The 14,035-nt window shown below is 34.7% G+C and overlaps 1 protein-coding gene and 1 long non-coding RNA gene across 2 annotated transcripts in view; one reads left to right on the top strand and one right to left on the bottom strand.

Annotated features, from left to right (window-relative positions):
• The window catches only part of LOC126852520 (cAMP-specific 3',5'-cyclic phosphodiesterase), a 337,802-nt gene that overhangs the window by 255,504 nt on the left and 68,263 nt on the right, over nucleotides 1-14,035 (bottom strand). The window lies entirely within an intron of this gene.
• LOC126852612 (uncharacterized) overlaps nucleotides 13,407-14,035 on the top strand; it is a 268,456-nt gene continuing 267,827 nt past the window's right edge. The window contains exon 1 of the long non-coding RNA XR_007687852.1: nucleotides 13,407-13,433. This is a non-coding gene — a long non-coding RNA (uncharacterized LOC126852612). The remainder of the gene's footprint in view (nucleotides 13,434-14,035) is intronic.

Here is a 14,035-nt window from a genome sequence, read left to right as displayed (position 1 = left end):
CCCGAGACAGCGACACCACCCCCACCCCCGCCGCCGCCGGCGCACGGCAGGCAGCAAGACCACGCGCCCCCCACCTCGGCACCCTAACGCACTCAATGTCAAAACATTTAGGGGGGCCAGCTGCAGCCAGGTTGTTCTGTCCTAGCAGAGGCAGTGTTCGCGACGCTGATCGACGTACTCGCTGGGAGTTTGGCAGCCCCCAGGCTCGAGCGAGGGAATAATATTCGTCGCTCGAGTACAAGAATGATTTCTAATACACTTGCCCAAGTGCTCCGGAAGTTTGTATCATCTAGGCAAACAACCAGCGAAATTCGGATGATTGATACAATTTTTCCGCAACAGTCCAATCACTCCTCGTTTGTCTTGTGTTTACACTTGTCAGAAATTTCGCAAGTTGCTTCTTTCTTCCTTTATAATTTTTTCATCATAAATTCGTCATGTAAAATTCATATGTTTAATTTGCTCTTGCAAAGTGCGTAAGAATCTTATATCAGTATAAATTTAAATGCGTAAAAGATTGTCCTTGCCAGACTTTCGTTTTTTTTTTTTTTTTGCTTTGAACGGATTTACTTGTACATTTTGCTTTTGGTTATTTGTCTCGCTTGCAATGATTAAGATATGTTGCAATGTTTGCTCAAGGTACATGACTTTCGAACTTTCACGCAAATATATTTCGTTCATACGGTTTATCTGTTACAAATAAGGAAGCATATATTTCTCTCTGTCTCTCATATTTTTCATAATTCCGTGATAGAACTTGGACATGAAAAATTTACGCGCTGTTAATTTCTTCCTTGTTTCAGTTTCTTTTTCTGTCTCGAGTAACAAAATTTTAGCAATTTCGGCAATTATTGAGAAATTGTCTTTATCTGTATGATGGCACAATCAAATTTACACGATGGATCGATTAAATATCGAGCAGCCATTAAAATTTCCATCATGATACATTTAACATTGCGCACATTAATCAAATTCATATTCAAATTACGATTGGCATCATACTTAGGTCGTCTTGATATATAGATTTACCTTTTAGAATAATTTCAATTTTTGTCGCATACTCCGTTATTTCAAGAAATTAAAAACACAAAGTATAAAAAATCGTCCATCATTGTTTCCAGAAGAATTCCTGTACTTTTTGTACATCGTGTTTTTAAGCATTGAGGAATCTTTAAATCTCCCCTGTTTTTAAATGTCGAGAAATCTTTAAATCTCCCGTTTTTCAACGAACATCCCAGTTCATAAATTTTATCTTTACTCTCGATGTTGATCCTTTCGCAGAGTTCATTGTTGCACAACATCATCTCGTAACATGGCAACATAGATTAATGAAACAATTATCAGCACGTTGCCCTTTGTTCGTTTGAAGTCGCGTTAGCTTTCGTGTCACTCTTTGCCTTCCTATCCTCTTGCCCGCATGATTAAATTTATCTGCAGCTTTTTCATTTATGCTCTTCAGTCCTTAAATAAGGAAATTTTGCCCGAGGCTGCTAACCACAAGCAACTTTGCCCTTTATTCCAGAAAATGATTAATGGAAAATGTCTGCTCTCAAATCCTCGCCTCGCATGAAATAAATTCCGTCATCCTCTCTTGATACTCTTGATTTACATTTATACGATGTGTTCAATCTGTATTAATATTATCACATCAAAGATCGGCCCTTTTTATCAGTGCGTTAGTCTCACAAAACACCTTCGCTAATTATCCCAAATACTATAGAATAATTTTAGATTTCTCTCGTATTTAAATCCCCCGCATAAGAAGCTCAAAACTATCAACGCTGTTCTCGCGCACGAATTTTCACGACTTTATTTCCTTATTTTCTCCTTTCCACGACATTCACCCACACTTCATCTCGGCTATTTTAGGTCCAAAGTGACTCCAAGTATAACGAGGTATAAACTGAGCATGTCTAACCTAACAAGTTCTCTCGTCGCTCTTAATTTGTCTCGTACTCATCGGATACTCGACGCGACTTAGTAAATTCTAAGACGAAAAATCGCAACTAAACTAGCAACTAAGCATCTGCCCATCCTTCCGCGCACTCTTTGCAATATAATTTAAATAATATTGACCCTCTCACATTTTCATATAGAGACTCCCTCATCGTTAAGTCACATTTCTCTTCATAAATTTTAGAATCTATATTTATCTATTATTACTTGTTGACTCTATTGTATTATTATCGATTGTATTTTTCTTCTTGTTTATAATAATGATATATAAAATTATGCTAGCTATATACGATCACATCGAGATTTTGCTTTTTTATATTTCAATCAGCGTGGCCGTAGTTTTTTTTTTTTTTTATATCGTATCGAACAGATGTTATCATGCAAAATAATTTTAAATAGCGAATCGCGGAGTCGTCAGAAATTTCAATTAATTTCTCATATAGTAAACATTAAATTATAAAATTAATTAGAGCAGTTTATTTACAGTGTATATATTTATTCCGGATTCATCATTGATCTTGCGATTAATGATACATCAACAAGTTTTAATCACTATAATCGCTCTCATCCATCTCTCAGGTGACTAAAAACACACGACACATCGCAAAAGATTTGAGTAGTTTCTATCCACAGTCAACAAACACGAGTAATTTTCTGCGTCACGTAACTGTCGGATCAAATGCACTTTTACGCACAGATTTTCCATTTTGACACGATATTTGTGCGAAAAAAAAGTTGGCGTGAGAACGAAATTCTGTTATTGTCGACTTTTGCGCTCAATCACGCACCACGATCAGCTGACACGAATAAGAGTTTTAACTTGCACTCGTGCGGATAACGTTACTCGATTACACACGCATTCGCGATACATTTACACGCTTTCAGCCTTGTAATTACACTTACATCAAATTATGCTTCGTTTCATTTTACCAACTGTAAAAAGTATCTCTTTACTTTGTAAGAGGATGAAGCTCAGCTGAATTCGATTTAACGTATTAAGTGATTTCCGCTAATGAAGAATATGAAACTCTCGGTGCGATGATGCGAGGATAGAACACGAAATTGATTGTCGATCGTTGAGAAGTGTGCGCTCATACATAAGTCTCGTAGAATTATTATACATTGGGCCGACGGTCTGTAAAAAATTTCGGGTAAAAAATCTATGAGATGCTCGGAGAATATACTCATTTTGTAATAACGATGTGAATAGCTATTTTGATATAACCGGGAAGAGAGATGCACGCAAGAGATATGCAAAAAAACAAACCTATATAAAACCTGTATATACATTTCGTATGTAATTTTAACAAGATCAATATTTAATATATATGTCACACATTGAAAATATTTACGTTGAGATATTAATTTTTTTTTTTTTTTTCGTCCACTCGCAGCATTTAAATAAAAATAGCAAAAAAAGATTAACGTTACAGTATTAAGATATTATTTTAATATCACGTTGTTCCATTTTAAGATAGGCCATCGTTTAAATTTTCCGCGCAAATAGAATATCGTTGTAATTAAGAGGTTGCATCGCGCGCGTGCACTTAATCTCAATAATGGTACTTTATCAAGGATTTTCTTTCGTCAAGGTACGCTAGATCGTAAATTAAATGCAAAGGTTAAGGCTGTGACTCCCTTGAGAAGGCTATGCAAAACGAAAAGACGGGCACGCAACACACAAGACCCAATTGCGCTTCTCGAATAGCAGCGCATCTATGGTGTTTCATACTTGGCGAGAAATACGTTCGATGAATTCGCTGATGAATCGATGAATAACATGCGCGTATTTATGTCGACGGTTATTTTTAATCACTGGTCGCATGATATTTATGTTCCATAATAGCGGTCGCGGGCACAATAATAAAGATCACGAGATTATTTCGGCGTGACGATAAAAATCGATTACGTATGTTTTGCATTTTAATAATTAAGAACAATAAAGTAGGCAGTTTTTTTTTTTTTTTCATTTTAATACTCTCATTGCGTGTGAAAAAATTCTGACATTATTTTTAACAGCTTTTATTTATTTCTTTCATTTGCATAGTTTAATAATAGTTGATGCCTAATTAAAAATTTTATAATCGTGTATGTATATATATATATTGCTTTTATAATTGTTAAATTAATGATAATTCTGATAAAAAATAAGCGTTAAAAGAAGTGCGCGCCTCGTCTTGCGATTTACTATTAAGCTTTACTTTACACATGTATGTTAAATCAATGAGATCGATTGCTACAAGCAATGCGTTTTAATGTCGTTGCACATTTTCTCTCAGCTATAAATCCCGTACACGGAGTACTTTAACTTGAAGTAATGGAATTTGTAAAGCGACTGTAGAAGGTTTAGATCGAACAAAAGATTTAAATGGAATATGTTGCATATATAGCGAACACAGCGAATGAAGTACATTAGTAATTTAAGGCTCGGGAATTATGATCATGCAAATATCCTTGAAACTCCCACTGTAACTCCCCCAGCCGCAATTGCAATATAATTCCACGCTTAATCAGTGTGCGACTCAAATACAATCACATATTAATGTCATCAGACATATAAATGCAAGTATAGCTACTTGATAATAAATTTAAATCACTCATTCTATGTCTTTTAACTAAAATGTAAAAATTTAATTACTTACAAAAAAAAAAACACCAACATATTTAAAATATAAAATTTTTAATTAGGCATCGACTGCTATCAAATTATACAAAATTTTATATTTATGTAATAAATTTTATACTTATGTAATCAATATCTACTATGCAGCAGTTCTTTAATATATATAAAAATAAAAATATATATAAATAAATAGTAAATGAACTGAAGAATTAAGAAGAAAAGGGATGACATAAGAAATGTTGATTGTCAACGATTATGAAACTTCAGTCGCGTAATACTAGAGATGAAAGCATCTCTAGAAATTGTAAATTACATTCCTCTCCCCGAGAATATATCGCTACCACGTAGTTGCATCGAGCAGCAGAAATATAGGAATGGCTGACGCTGACGAAATAATAAACATCCCGCCTAAATTACAAAATAATCAATGCTACGAGCGAAAGTTGCAAAACAATCGCAATTTCATCGAGCAACGGAAATTGAAATTGTTAATTGGCTTTGCGCTTCATTAAATTAATTTAATTTAATATACAGTCTGTGAAATATTCCCTGCACTCTATTTAATTGAAGTGTGAACTATAAAGATCTCGCTTTTATACTTAACTCAATTGTGCAAAATCTATTAATATGTACATATTTAATTCATATAAATAAGATAAGTAATTATTATTTTGTAAAATAATTAGAAGAGATGATTAGAATAATTTATCGTTTTCATTTTCCTTTTTTATTCCGTCTCTTATTATTTTACTTCTTGCTAATATTACATTTTATGAAAAAAAATTTCAGCAAGTTCGCCAAATTTCAGCGCAAATTTCTTGCGCAATTTCTCGTTTTTCCAGTATTTCCGAGCAAGAAAAAAATAAGCGAGCTTTTAGACCAGCTTACTGTAATCAAGTACATCGTTTCTCTAAGTCGAGAATTGTGATTTTCCCGCGCAATCTACCAGAATTTTTGCTAAACCATTAAGTCGTAAAATTGCTTAGAAGGTAGACGTACTTGAAACTCACAGTCGAGCCGTTTAAATTAAAATTGCCATGACAACGTAAAGTATGCTCCGATAATTATATTTTCTGCCGATATAAATAATCGTTGCGATAAATATTTTAAAATATACATTTTTAATCATATAACAAATGCCTTAAATTTACGAAAAAATATTCATAAATAATTGATAAATTAAAATATATAAATTAAGATTAAATCAGGATCCTTAAAAAACTGGTGTGAAATATTATACGGATTGAAATGTGCTTGTTGTATTGTGTTCTGTGTATGAAATATAATGCAATAACAGAATCCGATAACAATAGTTCGGGAGAGAATGCGAATAAGCAGCGATATATATTTACATTAACGTTTATTCGGCGAGAAATAATTGAACATAAATCATTATATCTCGTACAATGGACCGCAAGCTACAAAATGCACGTATGGTATCCTGAAAGTGAATTAAATATACTGCATTCGATTTTCAATTCTATATTTCTTCAATTCATCACAAATCACGTATCTTGAACAAAACGTTGATGAACCATTATTCTGCTTGTTGTGAAAACGCGTAGCAAAAAAGAAAAAAAAAACGTAATAAATAAACACATGATTTTTAGATATCGCGACCTACTTTCAATTTTTGCATGCGTAAATAGAAATAATTTTGTCGAATAATAAGTGTACGCGTAACAATAATATTAAATATGTTCGTTAAATTTTCGGAACAAAGAAATTAAAAAAATGTTGCGCCATTTAATCAGACAACGCATAAGGTGAAAGAATATTTTACGGTCTTAATAAAGAGAATAAAAGAATAAATGAGCAAGCAATTTTCTTTTACATGTTGCTTTCTCGTTTCCATAGCATCAATATATTGTGAATGCATCTATTGTTGCCAATTATCGACGCGCCAATGCGCATGCACGGAACGTTTACGATCATTATACCAAGTTCATCTACGGAAATAATGAATCGCCAGCAATGGCATCTTGGATATGTGTAATCGCTTTGTTGACACTTCAAGCAATGCAAGATCACATATTGTATTAGCAAAATTGTTGAATTAGAGCTCTCTTTAAATTATCTTTCATTTATTTTCTTCCCCTTGTGTAATTTTATAAACATAAAAAATATAAAACATAATAAACAAACTATTATACAGCAAATTCTTTACAATTTTACAAAGAATTACATTATCCAAAAATTTTAAAAATCAAAATGTAAATAATTCAATAAAATATTGAAACATATTCTAATGCCCAATAAAAAAGTCGAAATAAAACAATTCACATGATAAGAGAACTACGATAATCTAAATACTTAAAATTTTTGCAAAAAAAAAAGAAAAATATAAAATAAAATATATCAGACGCGCAAAATAATAAAATTCTAAAATAACACGAGGCGCTTGATTATGCGAACCTATTTAGAGAATCGAGTGGAGAGAATTTTTCAATAATGGGTAAACGATCGCGGATAACACCTAATATTGAGGCGAACTATATGCGTGGCAGGATAGGTTATCAACGTTTATGAATAGATTCAGGTAAATCAATATACAGATTATTAATAGTATGCGCTCGGATTGTGCGGTAACAAGTGTCGATATCGCAAATATTTTCGAAGTCGACCTTTCAAACTTAATCGGATTAGTGCTTTTCACATAAACATTTATATTTTCTTTTCGATCAACACGAACTGAATTTAAATATTCAATCGTCCGGATTTCACGAGCGTAATGATTTCTATTTTATACAATCAAAAATCCAAAATATTCAAAGAAAAATTATTGTAGGCGATATATATATATTTGATGATTAAAACAAAGAAAGAAAAAGAATAATGTTTATCAAAAATATTTATTAAATTAAATGAGACTATTCTCACTGCGCGCGCGCACATTAAATATATATATATTTATTATTATGTAATATTACATAACTATTAAATGGGCCAAATAAACTACGCAATTACACAAAAGTGTAAATTGAATTTAACAGCTTGTTAAGCTTCACGTTTATCCTTTCAAGAATAATCGCGGCGACGTAGACGAAACTATGTGGCGAGACACTTGTTTCTACTAACAAGGATGCATTTATTGCATCGGCGTTTGCGAACAAGACCGTCCTCCTTGTCTCGTCTCCCCAAGCTTTAAATTGACATTTATCTGTCGACAGCCAATAGCATTTTCCTCTCTTATATGGGTTATATATCTGATACGTTTGTAGCTATTATCGAATCTCCCGGTGACGCGTTTCCATTCGGCGAGTTCGAGAAATCATAAACCATGAGTTTTCAAAGTTTTATTACGGCCAAATAAAAGTTTTATCAAACTTGGATTGCCGATAAGTGGACTTGAGATTTAAAGATAACTATCGCTAAATATCGTTCCAAACATATACCGGTTAAAAAGTTCGTGTTCTAGAAGTATAAATTCTTTTAAAATAACAGATGTCTCAATATGTGACAATATATATATATAGTCGTCTATGATTACTAGCAGAAAATAATACATTCCGAATGTGTGATGGTTATTCTAGCTTTAAAAATCTGTTTAATCAAGCTAATAACCGAGATTATAACATTGCGTGCCATTGTTGTAATTGAGATAAAAAATCGTCCGTTTTGAATTTAAAAACAATAAATATTTCGGCAATAATTTTAAACGATAATTAAAGGAATTTTATTACAACGTATCAGTCCTATCGTTAGAATTATATTTTCTTTATTTTATCATTTTATTTTTATATTTATAATATATTTATAATATCGTTAGAATTTTGAAGACTTTTCTCGATCATAAAAAAAAAACTCGAAAAAACAATAAGAATTTAAAATATACACGATTTTATATACAAATGTCACTGGAGCATTCGGATCGATATCATGCCGCACGCACATCCGGTCGATAGTAGTATCGCGAAAAGGATCCACATCCTTTTTCGTGTGCTGAAAAAAAAATTTAACAATTTCGAGTGACGAAACAAAATTATACGAGAAATATTTTCAACTCGGAAAGCGCACGGATGGAAAACTCTGTTCGCGGAGTTTTAAAGAGGAAAATAAAACCTGAATAAATGTATATAACTTCTCTCTAGATCCCGGCGAAACTTGCGCAATAACGACTGCACGCACGTTGCAGTTTTACAACAGGTGCGCTCGGCGAGATCCGGCTTCTATCATCTCGCTGCATCCGCGGATGCTGGCTTGACAGACGTAATCGAACGTACGTAGCACGTTTGTTTCACTTGCGACTGTTTCATTTGCAACCTGTCGATATCGTGCATTCTGTATACGTGTAGCTTTAATGCATTCTACGTACGTATGCGTAGATATAAAAAGTACAAGTAACAATAGCCGTCCTTCGCAAAATTAAAAATTGATAGAATTCTGTCATCGTTATTCGCCGCCGCAGGCCGCGCGCGATTTTATTCCTATATTTCAATCTGTAATTTATTATTTATTATTGATATTATTTGCATATACATCTCCCTTTTAAATAGAAAAATTTTGTAATTCAAATTTCTCAGATTTTAAAATGCACGTCGTACCTACTTTTACACGTCTCTCGCGTTAGATAAGATTTCTATAGCGAAACATCTATTATGTGTGTGCTACTCAAGTGAGAAGAATATTCAATTTCACAGACAATCGAGTCGCAAATATCATCGCGGAAGAACAGAAACATGATGCATACGCGGATGCACGGAAAAGCGGCATTCTTGTTTCGCAGACAGGCGACGAAGAGCACTCTAAAGATGATAGAGTAGATGAATAAACTTGAATAAATTTAATAGAAAGAGAAGAAAAGGGTGAAAGATAAAGGAGAAAAAGCGCGCAGGGGAAAGACACAATTATGTGCCTATGAAAATTTTAAATGAGCAGACAACAAAGCTCTTATCCGTTTCAATTATTAATTATAATGGAATATATTCCAATTTCATTGTGTTAAACATCATATATATATATATATATAATGTTTAACACAACGAAATTGTAGACACGCTGCTGCATTTCTAAATACTTAAATACCGAATAAAATCATATAAAGTAGATGTCCGTGTGTTTAATCCTTTATTGCTACAATCAGTTAAAAATTTTAAATTACAATAGAATATAAAAATTTCGCGAATCCAGAAATAATTCACCTACTCGCGACGTTATCATATTGCGAGTGTGTCTCCGTGAATGGGAAAATAATGGTTCCACGAAAAAGCTTGAAAATGTTTCCGGTACTTTCGTAGTAAAAAGTTCGGAGTGACAACACGTAGGAAAACTTGTCCATCGGGGGTGAGGACGAGCTGCTAGATGAGAAAATCGATAGGAGAGAAAATCGAGTTTATATCATAATTTATAATTGCGGGTCTCCTGGCAAATTGATTGTCAATCTTTATGATTTTATAGTCATAAAAGCGATCTCATTATAATAATAAATATATCGTGTTTTAATAATTTAATTAATACAAACAATTCATTAAAAATATTTCTACCATTGTCTTTCGAGTTTCCCGTTTTTAATTATTCGGAATATCAATACAGGCGCGCAAGCGTGCCTTTTACGTGTTAAAAAAAAAAAAAAAAAGGAACGCACAATGTTTAAAAATTTACCAATGGTTTTACGTAAAATATGTTCCGCAATATATAAAAGAGGCGGTAATATTTCCGCGTGTCATCTGTGTTTCGAGAGACGGCAGCACGTTGTTTGCAAAATAAATTTGTTTATTGCTTCAAAGTCACGGTAATGCAGCAGCGCGTGCGTTCCGTTAATTTTATTTCGAAATGAAAAACGGAACGCGTATGAAAAATTGTTGCGAAAAAGGATGCGACCACCCATTTATCTGACTTTTCAGGCACGGATGCTACTACAGCGCTTTTTCTGCCGTATCGTAAGAATTACACGAGCGATATTTTTGCTAAATTAAAAAGTTCGCTGAAGGATTCTGTTAACAAGGTCACTACAATGTCCATTAGAGAGTAATCGATCCTCCAAATAAATCCTTGAATAGATTTCTAAGGGTGTCCTGCTTTTTCTTTAAACGAAACTTCATGTCATGTAGAAAGTGAAAAAAGAACGAAATCGATTTTGAAATGCAATCATTTTCTTTTTTGTTAAATATTTTGCAACCGTACAAGTTAAGAAATAAATCGAATTTTTAAAAAATTTTAAATATATTAACTATTATTTTGTAATGTCAAAAATATTGATTCATTATTGATAGATGCGAGATATGTATTTATGAAAATTTTAAATCAAAAAATGATAAAAAGTCCTTCATTTTCGTTGAGATACATTAAGGATAAAACATAGTTTATCATCGAATTAGGATCGGAATTTAAAAACAAATAGGATTTAATCTCATTATCTCTCGTGCTTTGAAATCTCTTTGAAATCAAACGACCAATAAATCAGCTGGTTGTTTGATTCAATTCCTCTTCATTGCTCGGCAAAAAAGTCGAATATCGCAGCTCGTTCTCGTGCCACTTATCACAGACGCGGGAAAATGTTTAATTGCTCTAAATGTCCACACAGATAATGCACATAAATTTGCAAAGAGATAGAGAATTTTGCAAAAACGAAAAAAAATCAACATTCTTTCATTGGGTAAACCAAAAAATTATTCATCGACCTTATAACGTTCGCGCACAACAGTTCTCCCCACCCAAAAAACAGAGAACCTCTCACACATTCCTTTTGTTCTTCCCTCAAAAGCAAACGCGAGCCATATAGATTTGCGTAATTAAATTCTTCCTCGTCGAACGAAAAAACGGGCGAAGATTTTCCCAATCAATTATCGTAAAGCGGTAAAATCTAATTAGCCGCGCGAAAATTCGCGATAGCGTGCATACGAGTCGTTACAACAATGGCACGTGAATTTGGCACAAAATTGAACGATGTATAAACAAATGTTGCGAGCCTCGAAACAAAGCCGTTGCCCGTCCATCTCTCTCTCCCGGTTGGGCATAACGCGAGTAGCGTCGATACTACCTAATAACGTCGAGCATTCTCTCTCCTCTATTATTCACATCCGGCGTGCTCGCCGCCGCCGTTTGCACTCGCAGACGGCACTCGCGGGCACTCCCATGAGGATCATACCGTAAGAAACCAAATTAGCAACCACCGGCCGTAACATCGCCGGCCGCGTACACTGCATCGAGCACGCAATTCTCAGCTTTTTACCCCGATCACACCCGATTGATTGGGTCCTCCACTATCTGTCATTATCCACCACCGGCGCCACTCACGATGCACATCAAACGCAGTACCGTTGCACCGGTGAATTGATATCGGGACGCGAAGGTATCGAGGAGCATGAAGGAAGATAGAGAAGGAGAGAAAAAAGCGAAAGACAGAGAGAGACAGAGAGAGAGAAGAAAGAAAGAGAAAAGACAAAGAGAGACAGATGGAGAAAGTATATCGGGGAAAAAAAAATGAAAATAACAAGGAAATACCGGCGAGAGGGTATGTACGATTGGGGGAAGATGCAGGTAGCGCGAGAATGAGAGAATGACCAGGCGTTCCTTCGCGTTCCTCCCGTCGATGAACGGCCGAGTGTGTGCGGCCTCGGCGCTAACCGGAGCCGAGGCGACGATGTTACACTCTCGTGCGCCCTCGTCGTATTGACGTTGACGGCGGCCGAGACCCAACTGACGAAAGGGTTCTCTCTCTCTCCGGCGGCGACGCCGCGGCACAGTGCCGTAGCATCCGGAAAAGCGACGCGGATTTTCCGTGTGCCTGAACTGGCGATGGACAGATAGCGTGGGGGTGAACGGGGAGAGGGAAGAGGGGAGGGGAGGGGAGGGAGGAAAGCGGGGCATCCTGTGCTACCGACTATCACCACGACTACCACCAGCGCCGTTACTAGTAGTCCGCGGACCGGCGGCGGATCCGCAGCCCCGGCTGTTTTGCAAAAATTAGGTCACCCACACGCTCACACATACACAAACACACACACACACACACACACACACACACACACACACACACATATATATATATACCCGCACCACCACCGTCGACGGTAACGGTATGGTTCACGCGGATACATGCGCCTCTCTCCATATATATGTAGATACATTCTATCTATACGTATTTGCCTATTTATATGTCTGTCCATGTATCTATCTGTCTATCGATTTGTTTATCTATCTGACTCCTTCTCTCGCGCTTCCGCTTTGCATCGCGAGTGCTCTTCTCTCCGTGACGCGCGGTGCTTTCTCTTTTTTTTTTCGACCAATCTCACCGGATAGATCAGAATAGAAAGATTGTCGTGTGGCATTGCCACGGATATTTCCATCTCTGGTATACCTAGTGTCGCCACAAATCGATAACAGTTGCCCTGTCGTGTGATAAGATGGAGGGTAAGAAGGATCTCCGCGAAGAGCGCCGGTAAAGTATGGTTACACAAAATTTCTATTTTATCCATGTCCACGTGTGGATCAGGTCAAATATTCAGTGCTTTCAATAATCAGATTCGAAAACGTACACAGTGTGCCGTCGCTATACAGGGTATTTCTAAATAAGTGTGAAAAATTTTAGGAGATGATTCTCTGTCAAAAATTAAAAGTAGTCTTTCATATAAACCTATATCCCTTCTATATCCCTTCCTGAGAAGTTACACTCCTTCAAAGGAGAAAGTGAAAATTAGGATTTTTTTTAAATTATAATTTTATGTTGTTTTTTGTTCCATTTTTTCCAACATTTATTATCATTTTGTTTTGCTTGTTTTTTTTTTATTCTAAAATGCAACTTCTCGTAACTCGAAACTATGCCATTTAGCACGGTGCTGTGCATAATGTAACAATATTTCACTTTTTTCCTTAAAAATTATTTCTCAAAAAAAATAAAAAAAATAATAAAAAAGTTTCTAAAGGAATCAAGCTTTTTAACGCATATTTTTAGATAATCATATTCCGGTCCGTTAAAAAGTTTTAATAAAAAATTGAATAGAGGTTGTCAGTTTCATCCCTTTATAACGATACAAAAAGATTAAAAAAATATTAATAAGTATAATATTCCTTTTATCAGTGAAAAATGTTCATCAAATTTCATTTTTCTAACGCGTTCAAAATTTGAAAAAAAAAAAAAAAATAAAAATTTAATTTTCGCCTAATATAGGAGTATATGTTTATCTAAAAGACTCTTCTTAATTTTCAACAAAAAATCATCTAAAATTTTACGCACTTATTTAAAAAACACCCTGTAAATTACTACTTATAATTAACAAATAAAACTATAATAATAATTAATAAAATCGTTTTTTTCGTTGCATATTATCATAAAAATATATACGTTGGCGATATGCAAAGATATTCTACGACACTTTCGCTGCCATTCATGCAACAAACCTCACCCCATTTGTTTTGTTATACTCATATTTTTAATTGCATTTATGTAATTTATTTCTTGTTACATTCTCTCTCTTTAGTTAAACAATCGAGGAAATACACTGTTTTTTACACTGT

This window comes from Cataglyphis hispanica, chromosome 10 (genome assembly GCF_021464435.1).
Source record: "Cataglyphis hispanica isolate Lineage 1 chromosome 10, ULB_Chis1_1.0, whole genome shotgun sequence".
Classification (NCBI taxonomy): Eukaryota; Metazoa; Arthropoda; class Insecta; order Hymenoptera; family Formicidae; genus Cataglyphis; species Cataglyphis hispanica.
Note: the sequence above shows the minus strand (reverse complement) of the source record. Positions and strands in the feature narration are given on the sequence as shown.